Here is a 13,311-nt window from a genome sequence, read left to right on the forward strand (position 1 = left end):
ATTCGTCTCATAAATGTCCGTCTTATCGCCTCACAAAAATCCATATCAAAACGACGAGACCGCCGCATACAACTCGCATGACACTCAAAATATTTCCACGTACGACCAACAAATCAACATTGTAAAAATGGTCATAACTACACCAAAAACTTATCGATGCATCAGCTGCAATAAATATAGAATTTTAACAGTGTACTCGAGACTCGTTATCCGACAAAAGCTGGCAGAATACGAACCGGCGGTAGAACGGTTATATACCTGAAATATATAAGGGGAAAATAAATACATACCCGGCCTATCTACTCGTTCCCTCTCTGTCGCACATCTGTGAACAAAACGCATCAGTCTGCCGAGCGAGATCGTGGAGTGCTTTGGGAATAACGTTCCGCCGTGAAAAATCGCGTTTATTCCTTGACAGACACGGTTTACCATGGGAAAATGTTTGGTTTCAATGAAAAGTGCAAGTTTTCGATAGTTTACGTGTAGTTTCAGTGAAAAACATTGAAAATTTAACGAGAAACCCGGCAAAATGTGTGTATTTTTAGGTTATGTTTGTCAGTAAGGGCGATTGTCGCACACTTTCCAAGCGAGCGACTGTTTACTGTCAGTTGCTTTTGTTTTCGTACATTTCTTACTTCAAATATTTAACGAAAAATGTAACAGCTCTTATTTCATAGTTAAAATAAATCGTGAGTTTCCGAAAAAATACGCGTTTGTTGAAAATTTAGCCGAAATTTTGTTTTAGTGAAATATTAACGAAGTTGAAAGTATTTCTTTTAGGAAATGTTAGTGTAGTACGGTTACGGATTGTTCGAAAGTGACAGTGTTAAAAATAAATCAGTGTTTTAGTGAAGTTTTTGTGAATTAATTAGTGCAAAACCCTTAAATTAATGGATTACGAGGAATAATTTGGATATTTAACCACACAGACAGGTAAATATTTCTATAAACTTCCTAATAATAACAAATTAATTGCTTAATCCACGTAAATACTTTTATGTTGTTGACACATTATTTTAAGCCTAAACTCCTGTCTTGTTGGTTGCATTTGGATTGATATATTTCAACAAATTCATTTGCATGCTCTTTAACATATTTCTACCATTCCCATTGGTCAGTATATAGTAGATAAACCAATCAGCTGTTGGCTTGGTTGTTGAAAAGAAGTTAAAATATTAATTTTCAGACATTAATGACAAATTAATTTTAACATTAGCTGACTAACTTATCTTTTTTTGCCTAACCGTTTTTTCCGTTTTTATATTTAATCGATGTTATTGTTTATGGCTAGGTATTGTTTAATTCAAACGATTTGTGTGCTTGCTTAATCGTTTAATATGTAACAAACGTATGGCTTCTGTATTTTAGTCTTATGTTGTGTAAAAACTAACGATTTCCAGTGGGTTTTTTTCAAGAATACACCGAGGAGGAAGTGTCCGGTCTTGGCGCATTTTGAAACATTAGCGTACATCTTGTTTATTTATGATCAGTGCTCTTTTTGTTTCTGGTATTATAGCAAAATCTTTAAATTTACGATCTATAATATATAACTATAACAAAAACAATATAAACCACACGACAATCTCATTTAAGAGTCATATTTTAGTCCGCATTGTTTTATAATACATTATATATATTTAATTTTTTATTGTATTTTAATTATTTTATATTCATTGTCTTGCTGTAACTATTTTTTATAAGATGCAATCAACGAAAAACGTAATACGGAGAATCGTCAGTTTTAGACTGAAATAAAATTCATGGACTGTGCAAATTTTAGGCCTACAATATCTCCCAGTGCTGCAATAAAACGTTAGGCGTTGTAATGGCTTTAGGTGCCTTTTATTACTTGAACCGTTTGGTTTTCGGAAGGTTTTGGATATAACGGTGACGACAATAACAAATACGTTTTTTTCGACTTAATTTGGGTACTGAATTTTTACGGGTTGCATGGTTAGATGTCCAATGTTGCAGTATTCAAGATAATCATCAAAAGAATTCCCGATTTGGAATTGTTGATGGTATACACTACCTTTGGTTCGAGTAACGCCATGTTTGATTTGTAAATCTCTTCATCTTTTTATATAAAAGAAGGTTATACAGTTTTTATATTTGATTAAATGTCTTTCGTCATAGGTTTTATCGATTATATCACCACCGTCAAGGTTAGGTTCGCTCATTTCCGGATATCCTTTTGATGTTTTTAACTTCATCATAATTTAGTATAAATTTGGAAAGTCAATATTCTGGACAATAGACTGTAACATTCAATATTCTTGCTAATGTTTTTTGTTATTCTGCAAAATATTTTCTATTCTTTATACATTTGTATGTTTTTATATATTCATTATTATATATTATTAATCATTTTCATGTTTCATTGTAATTAATCAGAAAGAGGAGTAGATAATACAATTGCTCTTGCCTATTTCAATCATTATCAACTATGATTCAAGTGAAAAATATTCAGTACGTTATGTTTTGAACCAATTGTGATATAGCGGGTCTGTCTTACAGTCATTCTTATCACAGTATCAATTTTGTGGGTCTCTATTATATTTTATCAACTTTGAATATTATCAAAGTTTCATTAATATTAATATTACATTGTTCGATTTTTGCATTTCATTTGTTTATAGTTACAAACTAACAATTAACTCGATGTCGCATCTAACTCTTGGCTTGTAATTTAACTTAAATACCAAAGGAAGGGAATCTTTACACCAAACACGACAATGTTTATCAAGACACTTAAAATCGCATAGGAACCTAACTGAGTTTTTAAGAGATATTTATCGGTATTAAATTTTAAAATATATGTTACTTAAGCGCTTAAAAGGAGTTCTAAATCTTCTAAAATTTCTAAATAAAAACGTACAGTGTTTCTAATCAGATACTGTATGTTTTTGGAATCAATTCATTTTGATGGTTTTATTTATATTAGAGTCATCGTTTCTTTATTATTTTATTTTAGGTTTGTACATAGCATTTTCTTGTTTTGTGACTACATTTGTATTCCACATCGGTAAGGTATTTTTTTTAGGTTATTCTACAGGTAATTTCAATAGATTTGGTAAATATACCGAATGGTATAACACCCCCTTTTTAATATATTTTATGTAGGTTTTGACAGATTTTCCAATATGTAGCCGAATGTTGATATACTGTATAATGATTTTGTCACATTTCTGCTTTAGGAAATAATCTTATACAGATCAGTTATTATTTTCTGACAGCGACATTGTAAGGCTTTTGGATGAGAACACAGCCCAAACACTCAAAATCTTGTTCAAATATCTTAGCAGTTGATCTAAAAACTTTGTCCGTTTCAACGTCGAGGTTTCATTACTTGTCTGTTTAAAAAGAATCTTTTTGTTATACCATCGTGGATTAGTACAGGAGAGCCATCTACATCGACCCCAAGCTGCATATTGATGAGTATTGATATTGAAATCAGCAAGGTGTAATGTATTAGGAGCCGAGAACATTATAAAAATGTTACTGCAGATGTCTACCTACGTGTATTACCCAAAAAATGGAACGACATATTGTTGTAAAAAAAACAGCACATTTTACACAATTTTACAAAAAAGTAATTTTCTTGCATGACAACGTTCTGCAATACTTTGCAAAAGTTGTGAAATATATGCTGTTGCAGCTTGAATGACAAGTTGCTGCATACAATGTACTCGCCGGACATAGCGCCGTCTGATTAGCACGTGACTAAATAGATGTAATTCATTGGATTGATGATCGCCATGTAACCAGAAATATAGTAAAAAGTTGTAGAATGTTGGTTTTAGTTGATTAAAACCAAATTATTTTTGTGTACTTAAAATTATTTAGATTCGAATTCACTTGAATTTGAAACACCCCTATAAATAGAAAAAATCACCTCTTCTTTCAGGTTCGGGCTCTGTAACGAACACAAAATGTCTTCCTTTATTGAAATTATGTTTCCTTATTTCGCTAATTGATATTCGACATGTGACAGTATCTCTGTATCTAAAAAGTGTAATCGAAATTTATAACTTTGTTACTCTTTAGTTTGTATATAAGCGACTGTGTAAAAAACATGTTGGCCCATTCGAAAATTAATTACTTTGCGCATATATATTTAATATCAACAAATAGAAACAAAAAACGGTCGTTCAAATATCGGTCAGATAGACTCTCCAATCGAACATGCATTTTTAATTTCCCGCAGTTTCATTTATTAAATATTAAATGAAAACATTCGATCGATCGTTGCAATTCGCATTAAATACGGCACAATAAATAAAACAAACAAAGACGCGTACCTAGTATTTCAGCGTTTTCTAGTAAAAAGTTAAAATACTCGCGAAAGAAATATATAAACAATGCCATGGTCATTCACCTCCGTTTCTATAATTAGCCTTTCTTCAAAGTAAATAGACATTATGATAACAAACTTTATATAACAATGCATTCAGAACATTCCTTAGAAGGATACTTAATACCACTGTTTATGTTAATTTGCATTTATATTGGTTAATGATCAAATTCAAAGCAATGGTGTAATTAATATTCCGATTCATTTAATGCGACGGCTCTGTTCAAACTTATAGAATATTATTCTTCATCATATTCGTTTAAAGCTTAAGTCTGTAACTTTTGAGGAATGTTAATATAATATTGGTAATAAATTTGTTGTTATTATTTCTCTTATTAATAGTGTTTTGACCAGTAAAAAATCAAGCGAACCTGATAATTTGATGAGAACTTTACATGCTAATTATTTCGCTTTTTTATACTTTAAGATCTCCTTTTTATCAACGACGGTTTATCTAGACTGGAGCTACTGTTTAACGTGGGCTCCGAACCACGGTCCTCGGCACTAAGCCTACCGACTGGCGAGTGTAACCAACCAACTTAAAATAATCCCAGAAGACATCCGGTCTTACCCAGCCTGGTTACTAGCTCCTTATTGGATTTTGCACTCTTTCCTAGGGCAACCACAAATATTAAACAGTCATAAAAATAAATTTACGACCATGCGCCAGGGGATTCGAACCTTTTACCTGTCCTCACCCCTTTACCACTGATATTTTGATCATAATGCCTTGAATTATAGAATAGAGCTGATTTTAACTGATTTATTATAATTAGAACATTAGAGAATAACCTGAATATTGGTTTTAATTTCGTGCTTACCATAGTACAAATGCCTTATACTTTATACTTAAATTAACAAACATTGATGCCTTTAATAACTCTTAATATATCAACTCGTAACATCGATAAATCATATTGGGTTTGTCAAATTTGAGGTTGAATAACTTCTTTATATCTTTGTTTTTTTGTTTTGTTGTTTTTCCTCAAAAAACTCTCCTGAAAGTATTTTTAAAATGCAACAGTGCATTGTAACACTATCAAAGAGCTTTGTTGGCACAATGGTCAAGGCGACAGGACGGTCGTCGTACTGTTGCGATAGCCAGGGGTTCGAATTCTAATGGGGCTTGATGGTAAATTTATGCTTATGATTGTTTATAATTCTGATTGACCAATAGGTAAGACTGTAAGATCCAATAAGGAAAATGATCCCAGTCGTGCCAGTCACCAGGCTGGGTAAAACCGGATGTCTTCTGGGATAATCGGTAGATTTAATGCCGAGGACTGTGGTTCGAAGCCTACGTTAAGCAATAGTTGGTAAAATTAGAAATAATACTTCTTGTAATTTGTATTGGAGATGACATTCTATAAGAATTTTTTTATTGCCGTATTTGTCGTAGAGCGAGCTCATTTATTTTCAGATCATTTCGGATTATTCGAATTAAATTCATATATGTCCTTTTTATCTCGAAATCAGAAACCTAATATTTGCCTTTAATGGTTATTTTTTGTGGTCTGACAAAGTTCTTATCGGTGCAGATTGACGCCGTACAGGCCAGCGGCTTTCAGCGGCGCGCTCTATAATCTAGAGGCATAAATTCTCCAGCGGTCACACACACACACATACACCCATTTACACACCGTCAAGAGAGAGAGAGAGAGGGTGGCGCCTTTCGCCCTTTCGCTTCGTTATTCCTCCAGCGTCTTTTATATTATGTACTTTGTACAGGTAAAATGGCCTACAGAATGGTTCTGAGCGTATTTAGGGTCTCATTTCAGTTCATCTATGGGGATATAACCAGCGCGGCGGTGGGACGGGGTGGGTGTCGAGACATTGGGGCGTGTAATAACGTCTTGTGGGGATTGTCTCGGTGTAGGCCTCCATTAATTGTCGGCTGTGTAAATATGTAAGGATTTGTCGCAGATAAACTCAGTCTAATGAAGATATTGGAGAGGTAAGTTAACGGTTTGGAATCTACGACGTTATTGTGAAATGGGGTGAAATATGTTGAATATTAATATATTTTTCAAATTATAATTCATAAATAATTTGCATATTGAAATGCTGCATGTATTAAATCTCGACCCCCGTTAACTATCCCCCTCTATTCGCTCACTTGGCAAAAGTTCACAATCACATTATTTCGTTTTAACATAAGCGTTGTTCGTTCGATTGCACAGTTTCCTTAGCCAGGACCATATCAGTCGCATGATGTAACACTTCTATCCTAAACAACGAAAAAGAAACAACGAAATTGGTGTACGTAGTCATTGTTCTGGATAGCTTATAGTTATCCTTATAGAATATCAAAATATTCGTTCTTTGTATTCTATTTATTTATAAATTGTTATAAACTGATAGTTATATAATTGATAATTCGAACTCACATCTAACTCTTGGCTTGTAATCTAACTTGAATTCGAAAGGAAATGGAAAAAATTGCATAAGGGCCGTTTTAACCTATTTTATGTAGGATTTGACAGATTTTCCAATATGTAGCCGAATTTTGATATACTGTATAATGATTTCGTCGCATTTCTGCTTGTTTTACGAAAACGTTTAACGTTTTGTTTTAGAACATAATGTTATACAGATATCAATACTAAGATCTGAAAATATAAAGACGTCTATAGACGTCCCACTTATTTAGTGCTAACCTAAGCACACATGATTATGTTCCTTTGAATACACAGATTCCATAGGCAGGACCTTATCAGTCGCGCAATTTAACACCTCCCTCCTAAGGATACGACGAAAGGGGTGTATGTGGTCGTTGTCCTTCTGAGCAGCTTATAGTTGTATTAAAGTTATTTGTGAATATTGCCTGTACCTTCGCCTGCCTTGATAATTTTCTGAATAGCCTAGTTTTATATTCAAATTCAAATAATCTACGCTTGATAAACTGAATTGGTGGCCGTCCACCCTGATCTACAAGCTCAAATAATGTTAAACAGTGCTATTTATGTACAATAAATAATAATGAATTTAATGAACATTTTTTAGAAATTTAATTCAACAATTTTTACAATTAAATTTATCTATTCATTTTATATCAAGAATGTTTATAGTTTTCTGCGATTCCATAAATATTTAAGGAAAATTCTATGAATAGTATGTTAAACAGTATCTCTAAAAATAATACTCTTATAGCCACCCTTTTACTTTATGCCCCGCTTTTTTTAATAAGTATAAAAATATGAACTGCAGCCGCCTTTCACCATGCAGCCGTTAATAAGCGACCTGCCAGAAACACGTGAGAGGGCGCAGGGCGACTCCTGCGTCTGTCTCGCGCCGGTGGGTGGGGATGCGGGCCAGGGGACTGGACGGACGGACGCAGGGGGAGCTCGTGATCGTAAAGAACGAATATCGAAACCTTATATCCAATATCGGTAGATTGATGGCTGTAAAGGGCGAGAAATCGGACAAAAGGTTGCATATCGATTCGGGGATTTGGTCGGTCAGTTTCTGTTTTAAAATTCCGTTCATATTTTTACCATTTCCTTTGATCTATGTAATTTGAAAGCAAAGCAAACTTACTTTATTTATGGGTTCTTGAGTTATCGTAGATTCATGTAGTTTGTACATATTACAAATACCAATCACACTATTTGACACACTATTCACACTTGCTAAGTATTTAACTTGCTTAAGTTAATCATATACAACATATGAATCATTTTAGTTTAAATACAGTATTATTCTGCTTTTGCTACTATGATATAAAGTTTCCATTACGTTTTTCAGACTAATCTTGGATTTACAAAAGTTATTATTAACAGAAGTATAGCTTATAAATTAATAGTTGGAATGACATGCATTTAATAGATTTGTTATCATAGAGACCATATCAAAATCGGGTATTAGAAGGGTTGTATTTATATTATATATAAATATATATATTATATTTATATTTAATAAAATGCAGTAGTTACAATCTTCGGGATACTTTCGCCTTGATCGTGATCTAAGACTCGTACTTCGTTACCAAAAGTCAAGAAGTTGATCAATTCACTGCTGTCTTGATAATGCGTTGAATATTGCAAAAAATCATGCACGAAATGAGCATGAGCTCACTCCGTTTTTTCACTCAGGCAAGGTGTTCAAGTTATTGTAAACAACTGTTTTGTTTCTGACCCATAAACTTATTAGATTAGTATGTACTATTTCTTTTTAAGAGCACCCTTTCCATATATCTCTTTGGTTTTAGTTTTGTCTATATAAGTTGTTGATATCTTTGCTACTCGCTCAGTACTCTGATTCTCTTTTGATCTTTAAATACTGCTTGTATTTATGAATTGAGATTGAACGATTTTCTAAGTTCTTCTAAATCATCTTAAGTAGTATTTTATGACAATTCTTTTAAACTATGCTTTTAATTCGATTATCGCCTGCTTTTAATAATAGAGACATCGCTTAACATATATTTAAAAATAATTATGTTCCATTCCTTTATTAGAAAATAAAACACACATAGATTACTATATTATATGATCATTTTTTAAAATTTATTTATTACATTGTTATTAGTTGTTGCCAACTAAACTACAATTTGTCTTTAAAATAACTTAAATGTAGATACATATCTAGGAGGACCTACCGGCCCTATCTTAGTCTCTGGTGTAATAATGTTTGTGTATTGACACTGCTGTTTTTCGATTAAATACACTTCTGATTTGCTGAGTGATAGTCGGTATCTGAAGGTTTCGGTATACTTCTTCAGGACTTTGCTTTGAAAAACTATGCGGAACATCCCCATAATTGAATTCTGTATGTCTCTCTAGGTTGTATTATATTTAAACTATATCTATATTTAAACTCCAGTTCTTTCGTTTTATATTTTACATGTTCCATGAAGTTTTGCTTCAAGATTCATTCCGAGCTTTGTTGATATATGGAATGATACTATTATTTATTGTTATTGGTGTTTGTGCGGTCTGATTATGCGTGAACTGCAGATACATAGATTTACTTTCGATAATTGTTATTTTTCTGGTTTAGATCCAATTATTTATATTGTCATTTAGCTGTTGCAACTTGTGGGACTTCTTCACTATTATTCCCGAAGCAAAAATCGCAGTATCATTACTCATATATCACAAATGTAGCCATCGTAATATTCTCCATTTGTGGTATATCACATGTATAAACTATGTAAAGAATTGCTTTCAAATCCTTCTAGTACATCTACTTTAGCTTTTATTGTAAAGTAGGCTTCCTCTTGGTTGACTTTAAACGTTGTGGCTGCAATTTAAGATTTGCAAGATTTTAATAGTTCAGTGTTCTTTCGACAACATTTTCTCTAGCTTATAAACAAGGCCGTCATGCCATACTCTGTCGAAGATTTGTGCTACATAAGAATATAGCTTATCATACTGATTTACCTCCATAGTCAGAAATTAAAAAAGCATAAATATGTTAATGAAGATTAAAAAAATGAAAAACCAAATATAATTAGAGAGCGTCGTTAGATGCATTCCATTGCTTAATACGATATATTTTTAGGAATAATTTCATCAAAGAGTAAAACATGTATTAGAAATATAATCTATAATGCCCATCCATTTTTAATCTTAATTATTTATTTTGCTTTATAACCATTTTTAAGATTTGTTTTATTATACATCTTTTATAACCGCAGAGGATAAACAGAATGAGATCAGAAACTGGTATATACACAATATCTATACATAAATAAGGTGCTAAACCACCGTTTCCTTTTAGAACAGTTTCCTTTTAAAACAGTTTCCTTTTACAATGGAATGTTGACTAGTTCCTGATACAACATATCCACCAATTCCTTTAGTGATGTTGGAGATGGAAACCTCTGCTCGAAATAGCGGTTCAATTATTTTGAGGTCTGCCAATTGCGGGAAGCCTGGAAAGCTGTTTGATAATAATATGATACTCCTCAAACTAAGACTGAACCTTTTTGGTTGTGGGTATGGCCGCATTATCATCTTGGAATACGCCGCAGTGTTCGACGGAAATATGCAAGCTATAGTAAGAACTTCATCATTCCGACTAGTGATATCAATGAAGTATAATGCAACCTCTCCATGCTTTACGTTAGGAAGCAAGCAGGCTTCTTTCCGAGTTTATTGATATTGAGAACAATAGTTTATTGAAACTGATCTTTTGTTGATTGATCCGGAATTCAGTTAATATTTTAAAGTAGTTTGCTAAATATCCAAGACTAATGGTAAATCTCTGCCGATTTTCTATTGCAGGAAAAGCGAAAGAGGTACATCGGTTGTTCGGAATTTAGACCGCGTGGTCTCTCGGACGCAGCCGTCGTCGAGACTGCGGCCGCCCGTCGAAACTCACGATTTTAATTTGGAATAATTCGTATTCGTCAAAGACGTCGCAACTGTTTCGCTGCGAGCCTTAAGATAGGCATACGAAGTGAGTGTGTATGCGGAATTCGAAAGAGCGCCGAGGCTACCGAAATAAATAATGCATCGAGAGCTTTATTTCGGAAATTTCGAGGACGCGTCCCCGCACCAATCAATCACACATACACATACACGCGGAGAAACGGCAAAACGAAAAGCATTAAGCAAATCCCCCGATCGCGTGAGATAGAAAAGGAAAAAGAGACAGGAACGCCGGAGGACCGTTTAACTACCACGGTTATCGGGAAAGTTCATTTATTTTTAGTTCCCATAAACTTGTCTATATATAATAAGGTTTTTATGATAGCTTTATTGAGACTACACCTTATTTTTCGATATTTCTGTACTTTGAAATAAAGTACTGCCTACCCTTACAATACATTTAGGATAATATGCTCTTAGAGCCAATAACGATTAATTGAACTTGTGTGCATTTATTATTTCAGCACATTATTATGTTAATGTGTGTATTGATTAACGTTGGGAATTATCGACAGAAAACAGTCGAAACAGTCCATAGTAAAAAAAACTAGCGACTGAAAATAGTAATTACTATTTTCAGTCAAATGAACAGTTTGACTATTTTTTTTTCAATTCGTGATGTCAGATGAAGATGTATGAACCCTTTCCTGTATAAATTGTGAGAGAGGAAAGGAGAGAGATAATTGCTTGGAGCAGTTAATTTTATATGTGTTAATATTTTTCAACGGTACTATAAACGAGACCGAGATGTGCATATTCCTTCACGTACTAACTTTAAAAAATAAAAGGAAAAAATAATTACTGAATACTATTAACCTGCAATTAATAATTTCATTTTAAGCGGAGTAGAATTACATTTATATTTCAATCTTCTGTGGGTCTTGAAAAAGGAATGGCATTTTTGGATGGAATGGATTAATACCCCACAGATGTTTTATATAATAGAACTTAAAACAAAACCTAAAAACTAAATATGTAGAATAACCATAAATACTAAATAAAAATTAAACATATACCTAATGATAAAAAAAATATAATCCATGACGTAATTAAAAATGATCGCACATAGAGCTTTTTTAAATAATGTAAGTGCTTTATTTAATATTGAACGGAACTATGTTAAAAAAATCGAGAGAGTAATCGCAATTTTACCTATTATAGTTTTATAGCTACAGTGAAAAGTATTTTAGTATTTATAATTCACAATTTTAACAATTTTTTTATAATTATTAATTAAAATACCATATATTGTTATTTACAAGCATAAATTGGGTACATTTTTGTTAAGGTCGCGGCTAGGACGACAGAGCCAGAACGTTAAAAATCAGTCGAATGAAACTACTAGAACCAAAAATAGTAACTAAAAGTACACGACTGACACAGTCGATAGAAAATTGTAACAAAATCAGTCGGACCCAAAATAGCGACTGAAACAGTCGATAGAAAAAAGTAGTCAATTACTAAACAGTCGATAGTCGATAGTTTCCAACACTAGTATTGATCAAATTATAGAGTGTACAAGTCAATTTTGAAGGTTTTTTGGTAACTTCAAATTCACTGCTATCCAATAGATGTAGTTTTGCTTATTTACCTTTATAATAAGATGAAATTAAGCGGTGATTCTGGATGGAAACTTTCGAATTTGATTAATACTCTTGGCGTATTTTACTGTTCTTGATGATCTTAGTCGATTATAATGTTGAATAGATTTTGGATTTCTTTCTATCTTGAGATTTAATGAAGACAAAAACCAATGTTTTGACAACTGACCGATCTCCTGCTATTGAAAATCCGAACAGAATTCAGTTAGAGCAGGAGCAAAAATTGAGATACTTGCGATCAGTACTATATGAGATAAAAGTTGCATCTATTGCTGTAGAAATAAGCCGAATCGGCCAATCTATAGGAGCTTTTGCTTATCCAAGTTGGCGCGCCTAGAAGAGACGAAATATTACAGACAGGATTAATCCTCTTACGAACGTATTTCTTGTCATTTCTACTGTATGACATTAATTTAATATGCTGCAATCAGGGCACAAATTCCTCACAGACTTCTGTGAAAAAGTCAATATTTTGGGTCGAAGACCAAGATAAAATTGCCCTGAAAAAAAAATGTGTAGAGATTTTACAAATTGATCTGAAAAATAATCTACCGTCAACTGTGCAAGATTTAGTGGAGAATATTCGAAGTAGTATCGCACCAACAGCGTTTTGATTGAGAAATAGACGTTCTGCCCGACTATGGATCGATGTTGATGATAAGTATTGTTGGATTTCATTTTTTTACTTTCAACTGATTAAATGACAGGGGTAAGTAATTTGTGTAAGGGTAGCGCGATATATAGGTATTATATAGGATTTAAAGAGTGCTTAGAAATATTAGAAAGCACATACCATATATAGTTAGATTGCCATCTGCAGGAAAAATTTACTTTGGATTGGAGTCTGTATAATGAATATTGAATAATAATGAATTATATCAAGACACTATAAAATATAACTCAAAAGGTACCGGGTCTGGCTAATAAGACAATAATTTTACTTTATTATTTATGATTTACTATCATTCAGATTCTATTTCAA

General features: G+C 32.9%; 1 protein-coding gene across 1 annotated transcript in view; it reads left to right on the top strand.

Moving 5' to 3' along the window:
• The first annotated feature begins 344 nt into the window (after positions 1–344).
• LOC143192673 (uncharacterized) overlaps positions 345–13,311 on the top strand; it is a 187,957-nt gene continuing 174,990 nt past the window's right edge. Inside the window, exon 1 of the mRNA XM_076398149.1 lies at positions 345–933. The gene's annotated coding sequence lies outside the window, so the exon portion shown is untranslated. The remainder of the gene's footprint in view (positions 934–13,311) is intronic.

This window comes from Rhynchophorus ferrugineus, unplaced genomic scaffold (assembly GCF_030347505.1).
Source record: "Rhynchophorus ferrugineus isolate W39M unplaced genomic scaffold, kcgeb_rfMv2 rfM3, whole genome shotgun sequence".
Taxonomy (NCBI): domain Eukaryota; kingdom Metazoa; phylum Arthropoda; class Insecta; order Coleoptera; family Curculionidae; genus Rhynchophorus; species Rhynchophorus ferrugineus.